This window comes from Podarcis pityusensis (genome assembly GCF_964106645.2).
Source record: "Podarcis pityusensis genome assembly, chromosome: 1".
Classification (NCBI taxonomy): domain Eukaryota; kingdom Metazoa; phylum Chordata; class Lepidosauria; order Squamata; family Lacertidae; genus Podarcis; species Podarcis pityusensis.
Genome location: NC_138028.1, coordinates 107,807,712 through 107,832,324, shown reverse-complemented (window position 1 = coordinate 107,832,324; position 24,613 = coordinate 107,807,712). Strand labels below are relative to the sequence as shown.

The window sequence follows — 24,613 nt, the reverse complement described above, 5'->3', positions numbered from 1 at the left end:
ATCTAGAGGACCACAGGTTCCCCACCCTTGAACTGAGGGCACAATTAGTCGTGACAGCAGGAAGACGTAAGTATACAGTGAAGCAGCCTTATATTGGGGTCAGAGCATGGTCCACATTTTATTTATTTTAAACAAATAAAATGCTTCTGCCCAAAGGCCCCCAAGGCATCATTCAAACCAAGCTGCAAGCACTGATAAAATATAGCTGTAAAAGCAATACAACAGCAGGAAACACACATCAGTTAAAAAAAATGCCACACAACTATCATGTCAGCTCAAAAGCCCGGCAAAACAGCATAGCCTTGACAACCCAACCAAAAATGTGTAGGATAGGGGCTAGAACAAATCTCCAAGGGGAGGTGTTCCGTAACTAAGGTGCCACTGCAGAAAAAGCCCTGTAATGTCTGCTCTTCTGCATGCAGAGCTTTTCCAATCTACAGGTGGGATGTACTGATTGGACTTTGCACCCCAAAGCACATCACATGGCTCTTGAGTTGAAAGGGCTTGAAAGACGGAAGCCACCTTGCATTATAAAGGGGAATGTTGTGATTCCGAACAAGAGGTTGCATCTCATTGCCATATTTAAAATAAATGATCTTGGAGCATAAAGCCTCCGGTTCAGAAGGGCCATAAAAACATGCTGGCGTGTGGTTATCTAGCATGTTAGTTATTTAAAATGTAGTGGGTCAAAGACAAAGCTGTGAACCAGGAGTCCAAAGTCCTAAATTCATGACTGAAGCGTACTGGGTAGCAAGCTACCCGCTTTCAGATTCAGCTGTGCTTTGCGATATGTGGATAATAATACTGAAAGTATTTTATGGGATTGTTTCAAGAAATACTGAGATAAAGAATTGCTGAGTTCTAGATGGCAGTTGCGGATTATGTTCATTTTGAAATTGCCATGCAGATGTGTAATTCTCATATGTCTAGTCCTGAAGGATATTGCTTAATCTAAATAAACGTAAACTAAAAGGTAGGTTGACAGGCTGGCTGGGTGCCCGAATCCTGCTCTTTGGCCAGATCCTAACCCCATCTGTGGGTGAATAGGCCATTGGTGGTGAAGGAAATGTATTATTATGCATATGCCCCAAAGCACTTGGCTGGTTATCATTATTCATATGTATTGAGGCTGCTAGGTGCCCCTGCACAGGTCCACATGTATAAGTGCCACGATTCCCTTTTTAAAATATTGGGAGGTTATGATATCGCCACCCGCTTGACACCATCCTTGGCAAGTGGGGAAGTGGTGCAGACTGCTTGGGGAGATGGAGGTGTTTGAGGTGAGGTTGGACTACTATCTGTCAGGGATGCTGTAGTTGCATTGCAGAACCTACATTGAGCAGGGTTGTTGACTAGATGGCTGCCAAGGTCCCTTCCAACTCTAGCCCCTCTTCAGGGCATATAATACCAATGTATTGGGCTGTGTATTCCAGCCCCACTCCCAGTTTCCCAGTTTCTGTCTAACCCACCCCTGAACCTACCTTGACTTGCAAGGTCTGAAGGGGGCTTCTAACCACGTTCAACTGAATGCTCTTAGAAGCCTCCCGATAATCAGGAACTCTGGATTATCAGGGTTCCTGATGGCAAGAAGGATTTGAAACATGTTGAGATGAATGTGCTTAGAAGCCCCATTCAGCCCTTTCTGCTCAGCATGGAATGAGCAAGAGTGAAGTGGGTGGAGCCAGCAGGTGTAGGGACAGTGGGTGCAGGTATTCCTTGTTCAGGTGTAACATCTGAGCAAGGCAACCAACATTTTAAAAGAGGTTGCCTAGAGTAGCATAGAGGGGCTCCTCCCAGGCTGTGCCAAGTCTCATTTTGTCTACAATAAGGTCTCTGGCATGCAAAGGGGAGGAGAATATCACATTTCCATTGATATGCCAAAGGTCCCCAGAGGCAGAAGACAGGAGCATAGATGTTAGGGACTACCTGGGCTGCACTGCCTCTCTATTGCAGGTGTTTCCGGAATGAGCTCAGAATGGATCCAGTGCCTACTATAGAAATAACTCAAGGACCAGTGGAGGTAGAACGTTTCCTCATCCTTGTAACAAGAAGAACTTGCTAGATATATATGGATGAATCTCATGCGCCTGACAGTCAGCCTTCACTCATGTATTGAGTTTGGGGTCATTCATAACATTTTAATGGAATTGCCCACATTTTGCATTGTGGAGCACAGGTACAGTATAGATAGCTCCCTTTACAAGCTTTTTTCTTATTAGTCTGCTAAAGCAGATTTGAATGTCTTGCCTATACCCAGCTGTCCGTAGAAAATATCCATGACAGAAATGCTGCACTAGCATATAATTCCCCCTCTCATGTCTCCTAATTGAACAGACTGCCCTTGCTCGGTTACAGATGGCTTTACTGCCATGCGCCTCCTGCAGCCTTCTTTGCAGCTGTGAGCTCAGACATGCTGCTATACAAATGCTCTTCTTTGGAGCACGCAGTCTATGTTTTCAAAGGCATTGAGAGCATAAGTGGGTTCCATTGCCCTTTCTCTTTTAAGAGTTAAGTGGAAGGGTGGAGTGGAGTTGTTTAGCGAAGTCTGAGGGGGCATGACCAGAGATAATGGGACAAAAGGCGAGGTAAATTCAGGCCTAATATCAAGAGAACTTTTGCACAGTGAGATTTATAAGGGCAGCAAAGTAGTTCCCCAAGAAAGCTGGCACTATCCCAGTTTGGGACAATTGGGCATTAGTACAGGAACGGCTGCCAACTGCATTGGCAATGGAGTCCATGGCAAGTATTTTGGCACAGGGATGAATTGAGCAATCTAAAAAGCCCACCTACCTTTGGTTTCTCAATCCTTGTTAGTATTTTGTTTTTAAATAATACCTTTCATCAAATGAGCCTTGTACAAGCATATAATATCTATATATCTTAGTTTCATATCACTATATACCTGCAGCCAAGTTGCTTAGCATTTGGAATTAATTTTATTTAAAGAAAAAATTATTAGATTTCTATCCCATTCTTCTCTTGTGGGCTCAGAGTGGCTAGCCAGTAGGGTTTGGTCCGTCCGTCCGTCCGCCCCCCCCCCCCCGAGGTACAAAACAGTCTCCAGAATGGACAGAATGGAGTCAATTGATTCCCAACTTTATTTGCTTTACTTTTCAGTACTTGAAAACCAACATGGCTGGAACTGATGCTAAGAGTTATTGAGCACCATGCTCCCCGCCCCCAAATAATTGTCTATGCAAAGGCAACCTTTGTAAAAGACAAAGGATCCCAGTATCTGCCTCTTCAGTTTAAATGAGATGTGATCAATGTATGCCTCTAGGAACATGCAGGGACATTGCAGTGTACTTAAAAGTCTTGGGTCACAGGTCCATGACACATATTTGGATCTGAACAAGTTAAGATGGTGGGTATCCAAGGTCTCAATGGCACAGCACTTGGAGCATGTCCAGCCCTTCTTCTTGCAAAATGTTCAAAAAAAGTAGGGGAGTAGGGGGAGGGAATTCAGTACTCATTGCAATAAATACATAGCAGGGCTCAGACCCCATGGACACCCCCCACTCAGCAGTGGCCCTGGTGACAGCCATAGTTGCTTCTTAAATCTATGTACAATTACTCAGAAGTAAAGTCTGCCCAGCAGGAGGTGTCAGCACTTGCAATATGGAGTAACCTCTCCTCATTTTGTGTGCAGGGAACCTGTTTGCTGCTGCTGGCTCCTCCTTTTGCTGATGCTGGAAAGAAAGTTCCCTCAGCACTTATTTCTCCTGTGCCCGAAGAGAGCTTAATTCCTCTGAGATGAAGAGGCAGCAGTATCAGAGCAGCCCCCCAAGTGACTGCGCTGTAGCAGCTTTCAATTAGCTATGCTACTACTTTTTAAGTGCATTTTCCAGAATCTGCTTTGGTCTTCAGCATAGAGGAAATGGCCTGAATGCCCATTCTCAGTTCTGAAAAGAAATGCCTCAGGGCCACACTTCATGTCACACTGTTCATGTTTTTTAAAAAGCATGCTTAAGCCAGACAAGTTTATTTTGAAGAAAATCTAGCTGGGCCATGATCTGGAACATATTACTAATTTAGATCAGATTCCCTGTGCTCGTTTCTCACCCAAGAACTCCCTCTTCCAAAAGCTGTTTGCTGCCCCAAAGGTGCTGCTGCAATGTGTAGCTTGGCCCTCAGAATGTAGCTAATTAGGTGTTCAAATAATTTCTACCACTCTGCAGAATACATAGGTATGTACACATGACGCACCTTCAATGTGCAATAGCAGGAGCATGAACGGGAGAAGATCCTACACGCTTACAGCGGTACACTTACAGTAGGGTTGCCATATTTCAAAAAGTGAAAATCCGGACGGAAAAGTTAATGAGTTTTGGTCTGGCCAAAGTTGTTGAGCTTCTTTTGCAAAATCTCAGGGGGAAATGAAGTTTTTGAGCTGCTTTACAGGGAAATCACCAAAAACGACACTGCTGACATGGGTTGCAAAGTCTTATGCTCAGTTTGGCTTGTGGCCACTGCTTCCTTGAGATGTAATGAAGGCAGCAGCCATGACCAAACTGTAAAGCAGTGGGACCACAACAGACCAATCACAGTGGAGTCAGGAGAGTGGTTAGCGAGTTCAGTCCTCAGTGCTTAAAAGAACAAAGCAAGCGATTGCTGAGCCAAAATGGCCTTTGTAAGAATGAATAATACAGACATGGAGAGTTCTAAAAGCCACAATGAGCTAAACTATATGAAGATAAGTTCTAAATTCTCATACATAATGCAGAGCATAATGCAAATATATCATGTAGCTTTAATCTTTATCATTTGAAATCTTAACCAGACTCTTTCCAGTGTGATCATTTCTCCTAAAGAGAGTTATTTTAAGAATATAATGAGAGCATGACGATTTTTACTAATTATGGTGAGAGACTTGGAATATATTTAACTTCTGCCTTAGAAGACATTTGTTAGCAGTCATTCGTCAATCATTTTTAACTTGTGACCTTGCAGTGTTCAGCATGCTTTGGAAACAATGGCAAAGCGCAAGGAAATGATCAATTTCTAAACATAGCTGAGCAGTTTCTTAAAAATGTGAAATATGGACATGTTGTCTTTGAAGAGCAGGATTATTTGTAAAATGCCCTTGGCTGTGATTAACAATGTATAGCAAGCAGCTCTCAAGAGCAGCAAACCTTAGGTGTGAACAAAAAAAAAAAAACCTGCTATAGTCTATCAAAAAGAAAGAACAAATTCCAGTAATATAAAATAGGTCTCTGCTGGCCTCTTGTTGACAAAGAATAAGTAACTGGCTTTTGGTGGATGCCGGCATCCTCGACATCCTTTCCCCCCATTTTATACATGCACAAGAACATGCAAACACACATACTAAGGAGAGGATTACAAAGCAGACCTGTATAGAGCCAACAAGCTGGACAGGTATACATGGTCCAGTATTGTTCACAGACCAGACCACAAACTATATATGCACAGTACAAACCAGTGCATGCATGAGAACTGCAGTCCACAAACTACAGACAAATACATATTAGCCACACTACACACAGGTCACATATTTGACTGTGTGAAGGGGCTTAATGCACGTACACATGAAGAGTGTACATGAAGTGTACATGAAGAGTGTACATGAAGAGTCCACATGAAGAGTAGAGGTCCTTTGCATGAACCTGCCCAGTTATGAAGACTTGCTGCAGGGGCCTTATTGCAGACTCCCTACCCTTCTCCTTCAGAGGTGAGGTGAGTGGAGATTGCCAGTCCTTCTCAATAATGGTGCCCAAACTTTGGATCATACTTAAAGGAGTGCTCACTTGGTGATCTGGTGCTTTTTCAGGGCCAGGTGAAAAGCTTATTTTATTTGGTCATACCTTTTTAGTTATTTCGGTTTCATACAGAAGTTAGGCTGTAAGGAATATGTCTCATTTAATTCAGTGGGATTCACTTCTAAGTAGACACCTGCAGGACCACACTATATTTTCTTCTCCTGCTGCTATCTTTGTATGGATGTCTTGCTTGTACATATTTATTTATGTATTAAAGTTTTGTTAGATGGCCTAGGTCTAGCAGCCTACCCACACCAATTAAGCTTACGAACTTGGGTTAGAGTCAGTTTCTAACAGGTTGTTGTTTGGGTGTTGGTGACATGGCTGCAGAACAGCCAAGGAACTAAGCCACAACCTTCTTAACACAATTTGTGATGGATATTGCTGTGTTGAGTTACCTTCAGGCATCCATCTTGCCACCCTTCATGATCTTGCATGATCACGCAAGTATACTGACTGTAGTGCGATAGACACCAGTGTATTTAGAAGGAAGTTTCAGCATTTATCTTTATGTCAACTTTTAAATATATGTGGCCTTAGTAAAGCTAGGCTATCAGTCCTTGCCTCTGAATTGTATAGCAGGGAATGAATAACATTTCATCATGATCTACTGTGTTGATGCAGTATGGATGATGATAATTTTTTGGGTGGTAGCAGACATAACCTGTTGAAAAATTTGAAAGTAAGAATGTTTTCTAGCAACACTAGTGGAATGACATTGCTTTGCGATTCCAGTGTTCTGGTGTCACCTTTATTCTTGTAAGTGAGACAGATGAAGCATCTTTCAATTTCTGTGGGAAGATTTCACTCTGAGCAGATGGGCTTGTAAAGTCCTTTCTGTTTTCTGGTAGGCTTTATTAAAATATTCTTCCGTTATGCCATTCGTCCCTTGCTAGCATTGTACTATATTTCATTTCAAGGTTGGGTTTTTTTCATTTCACTTATGGATGTTGTTAAATTTGCTCAAATAGTAGAGGCTTTTGACTTCAAAAATGACCTTCAGAAAATCTTTTGAGATGCTACTTTCAATGGAGCATAAATAAATATATTGCAAGGCTGCATGCTGGTTATTCTAAGCTTAATGAGGACAAAGTAGATTGCTTGCTGTAGTAGCACCTCCAAAACCCCAGGAAACGCTGTTTCAGTATTGAATAAAGGGAGCACTGTTTCTTCTTCAGTGTTGACTTTTTTCATTGCCAGAATCCAGGAAGAAGATACAGGACAAATAGAGCTAGTAGGTGATTAAATTCTCAGGCCTTTTCTGCTTGAAGAGAGGTGTGTGTGTTTTTGTGATTCAATTAGGCAGGAGTTTCAATGGAAACTGAAAGGAGAATAAGAAAGCCTCTGTATTAGGATTGCCAACTTTTTCTTAAAACTGGCCTAATCTGCAGCCATTAGCCTGGCAATAATGTTTATTTCCATGCCATAAAAAAGGATCAACTGCCAATTTGTGCAGATTAAGCTGCTCTTAAAGGCAGAAGAGCTGGCCAAACTCCCTCCCCCCCTCCACCTTGCCCACCCCCAATCAGATGCCAATGCTAGGGTGCATCTGTGGAACTCCCTTTTGGCTGCTAAATTAGGCTCTGCCAGACCCCATTCCTGTTGACTCCATCTTCATTTACTATAATTTTACCTTTCGGCTCCTAAAGGTAGGAGCAAGAGCTGCTTCTGCAGTGGTGGAGGGGGCAAGATTCACTTCCCGGTTTCATGCTAGCTCTTTTTCACTGTGCCATCCACGCATGTCAGAAATAAGAAAATGTTGTCTACCTGTAATCTTGTCCACATGGTCACATATATGGGGCTTTCTCTCTGTGTGTGGGGAAGCTGCTTTCCTCCTTTCCTCCACCATATAGATGACGTGACATATGACGTACAGATGACGTAACATATGAGCGAATGCCTATTCATGGCGTGTTTCTCAAACCTAGGTCCCCAGCTGTTGTTGGACTACAACTCCCATCATCAGTTAGTCTTCAAATCCCATCTGCAACTCTCACATGCACACCAGCCCACATGTATCTCACTTGCAGAGTGTTTCCTGAACCTCACCTCAAGAACATCCAGGAGTAGCTGGAGGGAAGGGACAGTGCTGCAATGTCCCTTCCACGAACTGGGATGGTGCAGAGACAAGGTGGTGGCGAGGGGGACAGCCCTAGCTGAGGCAATCCAGCACCCCCTCCAATGCACTCACTGTGCCCTTGCTGCTCAGCAGTGAGGCTGCTGCCAGGAGGCCAGGTCAGCGGCCTCTCTCCTCCCCGCTGGCCATTTCTGAAAACATCCAGTGGCCTGTTGCTTTATAGATAAGAAGAACTGGATCAGACCAAAGGCCTATTTAGTCTAGCATCCTGTTTTGGACAGCAGCAAACTGTATGTCCATGGGAAGCCCTTGTGTTGAGGCTGCTCACAGCAGGTGCATTTCCATTTGTGCAGTGCTAGAGAGGTGCACAGTGCTGTTTCCAGGTTTGAGATAGCTGTTGGGTGGTTGATCTGTGATTGTAATAGAGATTGGATTGGATTGGAGATAGCTGTTGGGCATCTCAGTGGCTCCCCTCCTTGAGTAGGCTTACCACATCACTAGTGCGGTCTCTTTGTTATGCCTCTCCCTATGTGCTGAGTCTGCACAGCTGTCCAGTGGAGGAGGGCAAGGTGGGCAGAGGCTCTTTGCTCCTTTTGTTTCTAGGAGAGGGCAGGTGAATAGGCATGGGACTCCAGTGGTTGGCAGTGGGCCCCTTCCTGGGGTATGTGCTTCTGCAGGTGCCCAGCAGTGCCAACCTGTGGGACTCCAGTGGTTGGCAGTGGGCCCCTTCCTGGGGTATGTGCTTCTGCTGGTGCCCAGCAATGCCAACCTGTGGGACCAGCGTAGGATGAGTGAGCTTCAGAAGCACAGCTTGTCACAAATGGACTGGAATATAAGAATGGCTGGTATAGTAGTGCTGCGCCTGGCTTGTGGGTTGTAGGTCATTGAAAGAAGTAGTTATGCTACAGTCCTTTGTGGTGTCGTTCTTTATCCTGCAATTAATTTAAGCGTTGTGTGTGTGTGTGTGTGTGTGTGTGTGATCAGGTGTTCTAGTTATTGCATATTCATTGTGCTGCAGTCATCTTCTGATTGTTTATGGAATTCCTACGTATTACATTAGATGTGTTTATCCAACATTGTTTCACATCCGTTAGTAATTCATCGGAACATTACCGCTTCTCTTGTTTTTCAGCTTGCAAAACAGTGATGCCACAGAACTGACCACATTGATCACAGTAAGTTATTCTTCAGTTACTGACACGATGATAATTCTTTTTTTAGAGAAGTGTGAATCATGTGGGGAAGTATAAACAGAAGTGTGAACGAAAAAAACCATTGGGTTCAATCCAGAAATCAGTGCAACTTAAATATATCGTTTGGGGTTTCATGTCCCAATTAGTTTCAATCAGATTTGGGGCTCATGCAGAATTCCACTTGTCCTGCCATTTCCCCCCAAGGAAAACCCAATCTTTATTGCTGAATTGGAGCAAACATCAGCCGGGTTTTCTGCAGATGAGTACTTGATTCAGCACTAAAAAGCTGTCTTTCCCCTGGGAAAGCAGTGTGGCAAACAGAAAACCACTCCGGCCCATGCTTTCTAGGCACCGGACAAGTGTGGATGAGCCTTTAAGCACGCCTAACTGAATCATATGGCACCTCCTAGTGCTTTGTACCAGTGTAGTGGTAGTCTCACTCATAGTAGTTAATGCAATATGTTGTGTTGTACAAATGTTACATATCTGGGGTGGCTGCTTAATGTATAACCAAAAAATAAGAAATGCATCGCTCCAAAAAAATGAGGTTTGCATAAAATACATGTTCTCATTTATATATGAAATAAGTGGACCAAGAAACAAACTCTCCCAATCCCTAATTATCAGTACTGTCAGAAGTATCAGGTTTTAACACTGTGTACCTGGTGCTGGCTGGTGAATTCTCCTAGAGCATCAGCGTCATAAGTAGGAAAGAATTAAAAAATGGCAACAAAGCACTGAGACTTGTTCTTCTTGACAGATCATTCATCCTTGCAGGATTGCAGCAATAATGTCCACATTGTAGTACCTATCCCCTTGTTTTACTCCTACTATTGTCACACATGGAAATGGTGGCCTCATTTCTAAGTGAAATTATACACTGGTTGCTATTTGATATTATCATTATTATGGTTCATTTGCTGCATTTGCTGCTGACAAAATTCAGTTTCCAGTCATTGGTACAAATTAACAAGGTACTTTTTCGTTTTCATTCGGAAGTTGCATTTAGCTGAAAGAAAACTGTTGGTGGGGGGCGGGGGGAAGAATGTTATGATCTGATAGTTTCTGTCACATTTAAGTGCAAGAGCAGGGGCCTGGCTTTACAATCCTAATTGCACTGTGTAGAAGCAAGTCTCATTGAAATGAATGGGACTTAATTTCTAATAATGACTGTGACCCCAGGATCTGCATGGTAGAGGCATCCACATGTGGCTTGGGTCTTTCCTTTTAAATTTGTATCCTGTTAAATCATGAATCATGTGCTTAATGTAATCTATGATTTGTTGGTTCCCTCTAGTGCTCATGGGAGGATCTCACTCTGTACTTTTGGATTGGGATATAAGGCTATAAACCTAAGGTCAGAACTGAACATTACCTAAATAAATAAATAAATAAATAAAAACAGCCTCTGCCCCTCTTCCTTGATAATATGACCTTATTTTGTGTCCTGATACCATATGAAACTGGATTTTTTGCTCCAGTCGGCATCACTTACGCTGAACCTTATTTGCCATTTTTCTGACCATTTACTCAGTTTATTGAGACGCTTTTGGAACACTTTGTAAGATATGCAGGTTGTGCCCTGAATAATTTGGTGTCACCCACGATCTTGGCTTCTTCACTGCTCCTTCCGGCCCCCATATTATTGATGAATGTTAAATAGCACTGGACCCAACACACTTCAGACCTTGGGTCTCAATGTGCAAAATTTGAGGCTGGGGGGAGGGATGTGATACCAGGGGCAGAGCTGCTACCTGTGCCCCCTCCACACTTCATTCTCCCTGCCCCATTCTTTGAATGACTATTTCGATACGATACGATATCTTTATTGTCATTGTCCCTTGCGGAACAATGAAATTGAAAACTACCACAAAACTACATAAAAGTACATAAAAACTACATAAAACTACTACAAAACTACATAAAACATTCAAAACCCCCTAAAAACTCTAAAACCCCATTTTAAAACACACTATACTACAGAAACCCCTTATGGTGCGTTTAGAACCAGAATTGCATTAGCGTAGAAACTGTTTCCTATAGCCACAGGCAGCCTGTTCTCAAGGCAACTCCTGGGACAAACTGCAGGTGACGTTAAATGCAGCTTTGCAGCTAAAGGTGTTCATACCATGTATTCAATGCACATAGCCTCCCCCAAGAATCCTGGGAACTGTGGTTTGTTATTGGTCCTGGGAATTGAAGCTCTGTGAAGGGTAAAATACTGTCCCCAGGATTCTTGGGAGAGGGGGTGTGCTATAAAATGTATCGTGTATACACAGCCGCTGTGCAGATTCTTAAAAATGGAAATTGCACCAGCTTGGTGGTGGTGGTGGTGTGATAATTAATGGGATCAAAACAGGCATAGGGAAGGAATTTGACTTTTTTCCCCTCCCCTGCTCTGGTACTGAGGAAGACCACTCCTCTATAGCTGATATTTGGAGCCTATGAACAATTCTTCCGCCCTCACTCCTCGGCAAATACTAATTTCAGAAGAGGGATTTTCCTCAAGACTGGAGCAGGGGAGAAAAGGGTCAGAGCATACTCCCTTGCCGCATGTATTTATCAATCACACTCTTGGAAAATAGAAAATTTTGTGTCTTAGTGGGTCTGTGCATGTTGGGTGTGTAGGTGGCACCTTCAAAGAGATCTGTTATCTTTTCATTATTTTTGATTGTCAGAAACAGGGATGCCTCCAAGACAGAGTATGGAATGGTTAAAAGGGAGGCTGCTATTTGTCTTTTGCCGTCTTAAGATAAAAGGTGGGCATTTATTCTTTGCTGCTGTGTTTAACTGTGTCTCACTTGGGCAACATTGTGCCTGGTAACATTTAGCTTCCCTTATTCGGCGCAAGCTGAATATTTTACGATACTCTGCAATCTTGTATTTCAGTAGCGACCTTCATGCCTGCATCCCAGGGGTGCTTTACAATCAGTAAAGTTAAAATTAGATCTGGTAGCACAGGAGGAAAAAAAATTGCTAAAACAATCATTTTAGAAATGCTGACTAAAAGAAATAATTTTTAAGGTTAGATTCGAAAGGCCCGCAAGTTGGAAATGCTTTCCGCTTGTAACTGACAGCATCTTCCACAGCCGAACGTGAAGCTATTAAAAACCTCTCCATGCAACCTTACAAATAAATATTTAGGAATGGAAAAGGGACTGGTATCTGCTGATTTCGGAGAACAGCCAGGTTCGTACGGAGAGAGCAAATCTATTAAATAGTTGGGGGGGGGGAGTGATTTAAAGGTCAAAAGAACAATTTTGTAGCGAATACATTGCTTAGTAGGGTGCCCGTGATGTGACAGCAAAACAGGAGGAAGATAAGATAACCTGCAACATATAAGATGGAAGCAACCACAGAAACTGCAGAACCAGGCAAGTAGAGGGGTGAGGGTTTGTTATAATGAACCCATGAAAATGAGGAAGAGGACACCTAACTTTAGAAAAGAACAGCTACCATTTACTTAAGATGGTGGGCACTGTATTGAAGTTTTAAGGTGGCAATCCTAGGCACACTTTCTTGAGAGTAAGACCCATTGATCTCTATGGGAGTAAGGCCCATCATTACCGAATAGACATATTTAGGATAGGGTCTATAACAGTACAGGGCAATGTATGTTAATTTTTTTGTTTCATAGTTCATCTCAAGTCCTCCTAGATAAGTGGAAATTACATTTTTAAAGTAAGTGTGAGGTGTGCACATGATTGCTAGCAACAGTTTATTGCCGCATTACAGTGTAAGATCTCCTGATAAGCTCTATTTATTTGTTTTCTCTCTCCCCACCCATGCAATTAAAAGGCTCTTGGCCCTACCACCCCTTGCACTTTTCTGCCCTGCAGCCTCCGCGCCCCCCATGTGTTGGTGGCTGAATGTCTACACTCAATACTCTGGGCAACTAAATAAAATCCAAGGTTCTAAAACATTGTGGCGAGTCTAGTCATGTAGAGCTGTTCCCTTCTGTGAATGTTCTGACGCCAACAAAAGAGGAGGAGTGGCTGTTAGGGACACACATGAGGCAGAGAGGACAATGGGTTAATTCCTGCACCAGTATTCTGGTACAAGAGAACGAGTGAATAGACGTATAATTTTGAGAATTGAGGGACTGCAAAGGAGAATCGCCTACAGCAGGCTTGCATAATTTATAACACACCGGCCTGAAATCAGGGCCTCAATAAACCTGTTATTTATTTCTTGCTTGGGACAGCAAAATAGGAGGTACATGACCGAGGCGGTGTGTGGCTTGGTTGAACACAAGTTGGGCAGGTCTGCACTGCAGTATCCCAAGACTAGTGCCAGGCACAGGTTATAGCAGACTTCGTTTAGCTGCTGTTGACACAGAATTTATATCTCCTTGGAGCTTCCCTCACACTTGCATGAGTGTTTTTGCTAAGCACAGGTTGTTGGAGAGCCAGTGTGGTGTAGTAGTTAAGAGGGTAGTCTCGTAATCTGGTGAACCGGGTTCACATCCCCACTCCTCCATATGCAGCTGCTGGGTGACCTTGGGCTAGTCACACTTCTCTGAAGTCTCTCAGCCCCACTCACCTCACAGAGCGTTTGCTGTGGGGGAGGAAGGGAACAGGAGATTGTTAGTTGCTTTGCGACTCCTTAGGGTAGTGATAACGTGGGATATTAAATCCAACTCTTCTTCTTCTTCCTCTTGGATTGTTGGGACCAACAGGGTTACCTGTTGTTCTGGCCCAACTGCAGTACAGACAGGCAGAGCCTAATAGCGGGTTCAGAATAGCCACAGTGTGGTTTCAGAAATGTCCTTGAGGATCCTACTGCTGTCAAACAGACACAGGCTACATCCTGAATATGTGAGCAGATGGAGAGCCAGTTATACACTTAATGAGTCCTACCATTTATTCTTATGTCCAACCTGTGTTGTTTCCAGGTCAGCCAGAACCTTCTCCTAATAACTTCTTTATGAGCATGTCCTGTTTCATTAACAGACCATGAGAACAAAGTTGGTTACTCAAGTCTGACCCTCCCATGTTACTAGTAGTCCATAGGACACACAAGGGCTGAGCCCTATGTCATTTCACTCTCCCCAATCTTTTTCCTGCCCTGTGTGGAACGCAAATCCTTAGATGGATGGGTGGCACATAGCATTAATCTACCCTGCCCAGTGTAACGTCGGATCGGAAGAAGGAATTATTTCATAGAATCTTAAAAGACACATCTTTATTATTCAGGATGGAATTCAGTGTTGCCCCAAGAAAATTGTTGTGCTTGCCTGACAGCACAATTTCCCCTTTCCTCCCCTTGTGTGCTGTTCTGGGGTTTTTCCTGATCCTCCAGAACATATTTCGGTGGCGGGAGAAGACGGTGGAAACTAGGTTGCGCAGGGTTAGTTGAACACAGCCCTGCATATTCCTCACTTGCTAGTAATATGTTTCTTATTTTAAATACGCAATATTAAAAAATCCGTCCAGCACAAATCCTTCTCTCCCCCCTTCTTAATTCCTCCTTTAATAATTTGAAAGTCAATGTGTATTTTCTAAAACGATATTTCAGTCTTAAATTTTAATTATTTCAGGGCAATCTTGACTCAATGTAGGTCTTTTTGAATTGTTCTTACTAGTCAGTAGGGAGCCTACCCCAAATAATGGCCTCTCTTTCCTCTCTTAAGGGTGATGATTCATGTTATTCTGGTTATAGTGTGTTCTCAGACCCAGCATGAAACCACAAATTTTGCTTTAATATCCTGAAATATTATGGAAACACTGTTACTTGTTTCCCACAAACGGTTCAGAAAGAAAACTAAAAATCCACCACTTTCTATTTGCACAGCACCTGCAGATTTAATTAAACCTTTGCTTCTATATAATAACAATAATTATAACTGAGAAACCTAAAAGAATAAGATCTCTGCACACCGTTTTAAGTGTTTGAAATAAGTAAAACTGTTTAAAATGGAAGGCAAGAAGTAATTACACATCTCAAGATTATTTTTTAAAAGAATGTAGTTTTGCAAAACATACATGTAGATTAAAAAGAGACAAATATTAAGGTTGAAGTACTGCAAATGAATATGGAGCTGCTTGGTGTTTGTAATTCAGAGACTCATTTGCTGACAAATCAGCAGTAAAGATTAAGCAAAATCTGCATTGTGTGACTGAGGAATACAGATTAGCTCAAAGGAGAAAATTGGCAATGGAGAATGAAACTATTTTTGCATAGTATAGTCATTAAAATATCAAATCTCCTTCTCTTCCTCCTTCCTTGCACCAAAACTTTGAAGTGCAAAAACTGAGAATTCATATATTACATGGTTACTTCATCTGAGGTGCATTATGCAAAACACCAGATGACAAACAAGGTTTCAACATAAACTGTTTGATTATGCTGTTATGTTTCCCATTAGCCAGCTACGTGAGAGTGAAAGAAAGAAGAAGAAGAAATAAATATTTGAGAAACATTTGCTCCTGTTAATTAGATACTGGGACAAAAAAAAAAGCCAAACTTTGCCAAATCGATCACAGAGCAATCCAAACTCTTGGTGTAGGGGGTTGGAGTATATGGAGGTTTGTCCTTCCACTTAGCTCTCCTGTCCGGGCAGAAATGACACAGGAGCGCCAAACTGCTCCTTTGGAGGGCTGTCCACCGCAGTAACCATTGGATGGCTCCAGGTCCATTAAGAGTCTGCTGGATTCCAAGCTGGTTTCACTGCTGTCGTGCAACGACATCATTCCTGATTGCTACGCCAGCCTAGAACTGGTGTGGCAGTCGGGTCAACATATGTCCTGATTGTCTTGCCCTCCCCCAACCTTCTGCTGCTGCCATGAGAGCAGGGCTGCAGATGCAGTGATGGCCCTGCCGCTCTACAGTCATCCACCAATAGGACTGGCATGGGGGTTGAGCTGTGCCTTTGCTGTGTTTTAAAGACCATGTCATTTTGTGTGTGTGCGTGTGTAGATATATTCATTATTCTATATGAATAAAATACAAATATTTCAAAACAAATAAAATATAACGTCTAGGTAACACATACTTTGAACAGGAGTTCTTAACCTGTAGTCAATGAAGCCCCTGGGGTCTATGAATGGGCTTCTGTGGGTCTATGAACTAGGCACAAAAAAGATCGCCCCTCCCCATATTGCATAAATTGTATGCAGAATTTTATGTGAATGTGTTTATGTGCATTTTCATGATGAGGGGACCCATAGCTTTAGCCAGATTCTCTTTTCTTTTCTTTTCTTTTCTTTTCTTTTCTTTTCTTTTCTCTGTAGCTAGGCATGGCAGTGTTACCAACTTTCCTGACAAACTCTGAACACATTGTACAACCCACATACACAAAACCAACAGCTTTTTCCTTTTCTTGCAATAGACGAGTGAAGCACAATTTTCATTTTGTGTCAACACAAAAGGCTGGTAGTGCAGTCTTGGAAGTAAGGCCCAATGAACTCAATGGGACTTACTCCTGAGTAGACATGCAGAGGATTGCATGGTTTGAGATTGTTAACCCATCAAATTCAAATTTTCCACCCCATATGTGCTGAGGCTTATGTCTGTCCATGTTTTGCTTGATTCCTCTTTAGGCATGCAGTTTCAGCAACTTTATTTGCAAACAGAAGAACAGAATGTATTTCTTGAAGAACTGAAACACTGATTGTTTCATCCTAAAATACAGCAGAGAGACCAACCCAGTTGCTGTCTGTACAAATTAACATTTAAAACTGCCTTCCCTATATTTATTTAGCATATTTATCGCATAAGCAAGTTACACAAACTTTGTTGTAAACAACAATTTGTTTGGAAGGTTTTGGCATTTCCTAAGCAATTGCAGCTAAAAGGAATTCTCAAGGTTATATTCAAACATATTACTGCTGTTTAACTAATAAAAACAGGTTGTCTTAAAAATAAAAGGATGCGACTGAAAATTCCGCTTACATCTGAATCATTCTCATTGCCATCTGTACAGTAAAGCTTTATAAACTACTTATTCCACCCAACAGATGCTAATCATTGGCCGACAATAAGCAATGAAAAACTATCCTTTATCCCTTTTAGGAAATAGGCACAATACACTTTATCCATGTCTACTCGGAAGTAAGCCCCACTGAGTTCGAAGACATAGCTGAGACTAGGAGTAGGTCCCATTAAATTTAAAATGGTCTACTTTTGAGTAGATATATACAGGGTTCAGCTTTTGCTGCTGGATAAGTGTGTATTGGATTGCTGCCTTACAGCACAATCTATACAGATTTGGTCAGAAATAAGTCACACTGAGTTCAAAGGGGCTTACTTCCAGGTAAATAGCAACTTGATTGCAGCCTACATACTCTTGTGGATTTATCATCATCATCAACAACAAACATTGTTACTCTAAAATACTTGCCCAAACATCAGAAATACAATGTATATAATTTACTATAAAAGGCACATATGCCTACTGTCATTTTAATAGACATTTACATGATAATCCAAAGCACATTTAGATTGAATCTTTATGCTTTGGTTTTCTGATCCCAGTATACTGTATGTGCATGTTCCACTCACAAAAGAGGACACACATTTGCATACACATTGGGTATTTCCGTACACAACTGTGCATTCTTTTTGGCGTGTGGGGAGGAGGCTCAAAAATAAATTGGAGGTCTCAACAAAGTAATAAGACATCTGATACACATAATTTGAACAGGTGAAAGTTTCCCCATAATTATATTTTCATACTAGAAAAGGTATAACCTGTTAATAATCTGTGTGCCATACAGGCTATTAAAGGCAGAAGAGCCCTGTTATCACCCAGTGCCAACAACTTGAGTTTCGTGAGTTGCAAATCAGTTACGTTCCTGTAGGTCTTTTGTCATTTGGTCTTAGGCTGGTATTGAGTGCAAGATCAGGTACGGTATTTCAGATGGGGAAGTGGTGTTCAAAAGAGATTTAAGATTTAAAGCAGCCAAGGTGCAGATGCACATGCTTGGATCAATTCTAGGTAAAATAAATAAATAAACAATAAAGCAAGAAGTGTATTCTAAGAACATTTGTTGTGGTTATTTATTACTTAGACTTCATAAAGACAACACTTTTCAGGTTTTTTGAGCAAAACAGATTGAAGCCTTTGACATGAATATGCCCATTTAAGTGGTGATACCAGCAGCATCAACCTACTCCTAAGAATCTCCCTATTTTCCCCGTGGGTGTAAAGGCAACTAAACGCCCCCCCCCCCCCATTCCCCACATTGCTGCTACAATCAACAGGTCCCCCAACCAGGCCCATGCAGAGGAGGAGGGGCAGCCAGGTACAATTGCTCCTGGACCTCAGAGGGCTAAACTAACCTGGGGGGGGGGGCTGCCAGGGACTGGCTGCTTTTTTTGTTTGTGTTTATAAATTTGTTCTAACAAGACTCTCGTCCCAGACCTCAAACAAGCCTGCCTCCAACTGCATTTCTCCCAAAGTACCCCGGCACCAAGAGACTGGATAACAAAAGTGGAGGTGCCTTATAATGTGCTCTCCGCCCCACCCCACCCCCAACAACACTAGTTTACTGTGCAGGGCTAAAATAACCCATGCTTTCTCAACCACAATACCCCCACCTTGCAGCGTGGATATTCTAATGGCATGTTTTATTTGTATTTGAATTGGCAGTGCAGCTTTTCGTTGTTTACATTTTTGTCATGAAATTAAACCTGAGTTAGGAAGAGCATGGATGTGTCTTTGCCACTACTTTTTGCAGTAGAATGAACACACTACTGCCCAGTCACAGCTACACCAAAATTCTGGATTTCTCGGTTATTTTCTCTGCGCAACAGCCAAATTTCAACCACTAAAAAGCCAACACCCTTCAAAATGACCCAGGAAGTCCCTTAAAAATGAACAAGGTTGTCAGAATCTAGATAAAAACTCAAGTAAAACATGCACCAAGAAAGACCACAAAACAGCTTCAAAATTTCAGAATGTTTCCTCCCATCCTTTTTTTCTTTTAATAAACACATGTAAAAAGATATAACTGAGGAACAATCACGTGCTCTTCATGGCTTCTTGTATTTTTCCTTGTGAACTGCACTCACTGATGGGCACACTATTTCTCAGTTTGCTGCACAGATCACCTAAGGATATGTGCAGTCTGTTCAGAATGTTATGGTACCTTTAAGGATGGCATACACTGGATCAGCACACAGAGCCCCTTGCCTGCTTCTTCCAAATTTTGTGCAAACATGCCCTAAATATGCCGGTGGGCTCAAATAATCCCCATCCCCACTTTTTGAACTTAGGTAACGGTAACTTGTCTTAAAGCACGTTGGGAAAATGTAATAGCAGAAAATTGTTCCAGTTTTAAACTTCTCCAATTTGGCAGGGAATATAAAATGGTTCATCGGGAAGTGGCTTAAATGCCTATCAGCCGCATAAAGCATGGATGTGGAGCTTGCAGAGAGATGTGTATGTATCATCTGTTTTAGATGTGTTACAGAGGTGATGTCAAGGTGAAAGCAGACTTGCAGAATGGTTGGAAATCATTGATATTCTGACTCTGAGGCTGTAAATGGCTCTGTGGCAGATGGAGTCTTTGTCAAGGAAGAAAAATGGCAGCTCTGGAGCATCAGAGATGTTTTTGCTAGCAGCTCAACTCACAGGCTGTGACCTTCCAGTGTTCAGGAGTTATGTTCTTGCTTTAATAAATTGTCCCCTGCTTTTTATTCCTTAAAAGTAGACAAATAGTAGTCATCATAATTCAGGACAAATTGAGCTGTTTCATTATAAAAGAAGCATAAGCCTGCTTTATTACCTAAATGTTTTAAGCGACAGCTTTTAAGTGTGCTTGCATTTCTAAATGAGAAGGGGGGAGAGGGGGGAGCACTAGAAATGTGCTTTAGCTTGGTCTCATGATTAAAATAAAAAGGGACAAAAATATACAAAGGAGATGGCAAGATCCCCCAAAGCTAGCATTGCTCCTGAATACCCGTGGGATAGGAGAGAAAAGAAAAGAAAATATATAGGAGTACAAATATAAAAATGTCTATGACTAACAGGGATGGTGAAAATTATGGTACCGTGAACACGTTCAGAACTTTTAGTCATCCTTTGGTATCCTCTGTGTGTTACACTATAATGGCTTATATTAGTCCAGATCAGAGCTAAATGCCAAACCAAGAATATCAGACTAAATACTGTTAATGTTTAATCCTGTATATACCCCCTAATGGAGCTACTGCTTTATGGTAGTTGCCATAATTGATTCAGGCAAGCACTTAGGAATTATTTTATGTGTACAAAAGATGATGCCTTCTTCATCTGGAAAATATGAATGCAGACTATATCTACAGAGGCACTTGTGCATGGAAGCCTTGTGATTGTTTTCAGAAAGGGTCTAATTTGGTTTTGTGAACAACTGAACACAAAGATTTTCTAAAGATTTTTCTAAACAAATTAAAAAAGGAGTTTGCCTGCAGGACTACTCTTTGCTTCAAAACACCTGCTCCCGAGTTGTCCCATTCATTTAAAGGGAAGTAGTTTCAGCATTGTATCTTAACATCTTCAAATTATGTTGAGCTCAGTTCATAGCACTGAACTATGATCCATAATTCAGATTTTAACCTGTAGCTTTGTGAAAGATTAATGTATTATACAGAAACGTGAATAATTCCTCAAACATTTGTGTAAATCAGGTTCATGTAATTTTTAAGTATTCTCTAACTAGATAATTTAGAATCTTCTTCTCTTCAGGTAATAATAATCTTTTAAACTGATATCACTCTTGTATTTTCTAAGGGCCCATCTGCTTACTTTAATCTGTGGTGGAAGTATTGGTGCCAATGGGAGTTGCATTTGGCCCTAAGAGCATATAACGTCATGTAAAGGATGTTCAATTGGATGGTTGACCTATATTGCAGAGCAATAAATAATTGTTAAAATTAAAATTGCAAGCCCTTCATAACTATAAGCCTCCTGGGCTGCACTTTATCCCACTTGACAATTGTTAGAATTATAGAAAGCAATCACAGTTCATCACTAAGGAAAGTGACCCCATGCTTTCCAGGGTCAAGGTTGTTGCATTAAAATCTGTTCTCTTTCAAACTCTTGAGGTTGTAGTTTTTGCTCCAGAATGTGAGCCCATTCGATTTAACCGTTATCTGTGTACCATTCCTTTGTAAATGTAGTTTGAACCAGTTTCTTTGGGGGAGAAAAATAGAAGCCTGGAAATTATTTGGTTATGGTGACTCAGATTACTCATTTATGTCACTTTCTTCTTCTTCATCTTCTTCTTCTTCCTGAAATGTGTTGCATTTCAATGAGCATTAGAAGGACCTGCCTTTACAATAGATGTTTGGAAGCCTCTTATCAGCTGTCATTGAACTTCAAGCTTGAGAGTGAAGGGCAAAGTTAAAAAAAAAAATTGACAAAAATGAAACTGACATTAAAAATCCTTGAACTCCCCCAGCCCTTTGTGACTTTGGCAAGAACTTTGGACCCTTAAGGAATGCAAGATTGACTTCCGAGTGCATGAAGTGTGAGGAAGCATGGTTGCATTAAAGGAATTTGATGCGAGTGCTTTTTTGAGGTGTGCTCATATTGCAGTTTGCTGACCTGTGGAAGCTGAGAAAGCCTCAGCAATTTGTGCTTCCTCAGACTGTGCAGCGCTGTTTCAAAAAAACCACAATTCAGACCTTCCTGGTGTTGCACTACCATGGGCATTGACTTGAAGATAAGAAAAATCACTGAGTACTCAGCAAAGAATGGTAATCTGAATGTAATCGAAAAGAATGGTAAGTATGTGTAAAAAAAAAAAAAATCCCTTCTGCAGGTAATATTTGCATATTCCTCACCCCTCTTCAGCCCTCCATTCCACCTTTCACCCACCCCAACTTTCTGGAGTTGACTTGATGGTGTTGTTGGGGCCTTCGCCAAGAGCCCATCTGTGAGTGGGATGGATTCCACCAAACAACAAAACTTTGAACAACCAGTATGCTATCTGACAGACTGCTTTTGAATTTCACCTCAAATTCCTCCTGCCTTCCAAGACCGAAGAAAGGTGGAGTTTTTAGGGTTAACATGTAGATTTTTTTGGGGGGGTGTTGGTTGTTCAAGAAAACAAACACATAGGTTCACAGAACTAGTTTAATATTCTGTAATATAGGAAATACCAGGCTTGTAACTTAATTCGTAAAATTTGCTGCACAAGCAAGCGTACAATTGGTTAGGATGCGCCCATGGAAGCAACTTTTGCACTCTGTTGTAAGCGACTATAATGTTATGCTAATACCACAGTACAAGTGTTCAGGAATAGGATGCCAGGATGCAAACGTTGTGGAGTCAATAGCAATATCCATTGGTTGTACAAGATCCCAGGGTACGGACTGAGGGCACCACTTTGCTCAAGCAAAGCAGGCTTAGGACTGGTTCCATAATGGAAGAAAGATGGGATAGAAATGTCAGAAAATAAATAACCGATACGATGAATTGTACCTTGTAAACAATAATAAGGTTTAGATGGATGATTGTTCCAACCAAGCCAATGTTTATCACTACCACGGTAGCTTTTAAAATGTGGAAGTGCCTTAAAGTGTGAATTGGGACTAGTGAAAAAATGAAGGCAGCCAACACCTGAGACATTTTAGTTCCCAGCTACAGTTTACCAACCAGTGCTCCTCCATGAATTTCAGTGTTTGTGCTGGCTCCTACACAAGCTATGTCAGTATGAGTTAGGGTCCTACAGCAGCAGCAGCAATGCTTGATGAGTTACTCCCTTAGTTAGTAGCCATACAGCTATCTCTGAAATTATTGGTGCCATGAATTAGGATTAATTACATCAACAGAAGGATGTACCGATAATTTCCTTAGGTGTGCAGGTTAATTAAACCCAGTTTATGCACTCTAGCAATATATTTCAGTAAAACTAAAACATGCATTGTTGTGCATTTGAAATGAATCACTTCTTAAAGAGCTGCTGTTTTCACATCTGCGCAATAATGTTGCTTATCAATAATTTAAGCAAATAATTTTAAAATAACGTTTTTGAACTCTTTAATTTTTCAGATACACAGCTACATATACACCCAGCAGAAAGGCTGTAGACTGCATGCATTATGGGATCTTTAGGAATATTTTACTAACATTGAATAAGATGGTTATAGTCTTGTGTATTAGTGAATTAAAATGTAATTGCATGTTATACTTCCTCACTATAGCCATTTGTAATTTTTAGGGAACACAAAAGGCTGATTCAAACTAGTATAGAAAGATGCTCTTTTAGTTATTAAGAGTTAATGTTTGTACATCTACACAGTCTAAATGGCAAACAGTTTTGATGAGAAATACTCCCAACAGTTTTCCAGAGAAATAAACCTCCTTTGTCTCCTTAGCACCCATTGATTTTTCCTTCAATTGTACATTAACAATGCTGATAGAACGTATGCAGTTGGCATCTACATTTAACAGGAGAAAAGTGTTAAAATAAAAAGCTTTGCTTTATAATATTTACGCATTGTCGTACAATAGTGCTATATTTGAAGCCGTGATAACTGAAGGGAGGACAAAATACTGAAAGGGGGGGGGAGGAATCAGAGAAAGAACAAACGATGCAAAAAGAAAATGACACTGAGGTCTTGGTTTAATACATATGTATTCCAGGTTGATGGTTGATTTCATTAGCAAATCTCATTGTTATGCAATGTCTGTTCTTCTGCAGCAAAATGAATATTGTATTCTCACAGGCTGCGTGTCTATTTTCTGTTGATGGATAAATGAAAGGATATATATTTACTGCTTTTCACAGTCTTTTATGCATTTTACAGGAGAAAAAAACACAAAGCTTCTGAGTCAGTATCCCCCCCCTTTTCTGTCCTTAAAGCTTTTAAGAGCTGTATATTAATGAATATTTTAATACACAGTATCCAGTACAAATTAACTAGCATTACAGGGGAGATAGCGTGAATTCAGTTCTTTTTTATGTACTGTGGGGGCAAATTTAGGCTAGAAGCCTTCTGAAAGCTGTCAGTCTGAGCAAGCAGAGGTTTATTAATCTATATAATAGCAAATATTCCAATATGATCTTTTTCTATCATCTTTGTATAAAGCTGATATAGAAATTTAATTTCCTTATATGTAGTAAAATAACAAAAAATAAATAAATGCCCACATTTATAACTACAAATCTGAATGCTCCTTTTGGGTCTAGTAATAATGCAAGCAGTGAAAGTAGGGGGTGGGAATTTTAGAAGCGTGTGCTAAATTGTTTATCCTGCCATGTCTTGATTCTGAAGCGCGAAAGAAGGCAGAAGCACACGCAGCCGGACTTGAGAAATGGTGTGGCGTATTTCTTATGCTCCCTGAGCTCCCAGTTCAAATCCAACTCTGAAGATTTGTGATAGGGATACAGGACAAAACCCGTTGAGGACTGCCTTGTTACCAGTAGGATTATTTTCTTACATTTATATCCTGCATTTCTTCTGTCATGGAACCCAACCCCTCCTCTGAGCTTAGGCACCTCTGAGCCCATTGTTTAGGTGCAAATATTCCATTCTTGTTCTTACAGTGATGTAGGGTAAATCAATGCTTTTTTATTGGGCAACTAATTTTTTAAAAATACAAAATGTCCAATTTTCTGTAGCCTGTTACAAAAGAG

General features: G+C 41.2%; 1 protein-coding gene across 4 annotated transcripts in view; it reads left to right on the top strand.

The window, feature by feature from the left end:
- The window catches only part of BAZ2B (bromodomain adjacent to zinc finger domain 2B), a 183,808-nt gene that overhangs the window by 40,654 nt on the left and 118,541 nt on the right, over window positions 1-24,613 (top strand). For all 4 annotated transcript variants that reach the window (XM_081004894.1, XM_081004889.1, XM_081004895.1 and 1 more), the window contains exon 2: window positions 8,987-9,029. The gene's annotated coding sequence lies outside the window, so the exon portion shown is untranslated. The remainder of the gene's footprint in view (window positions 1-8,986; window positions 9,030-24,613) is intronic.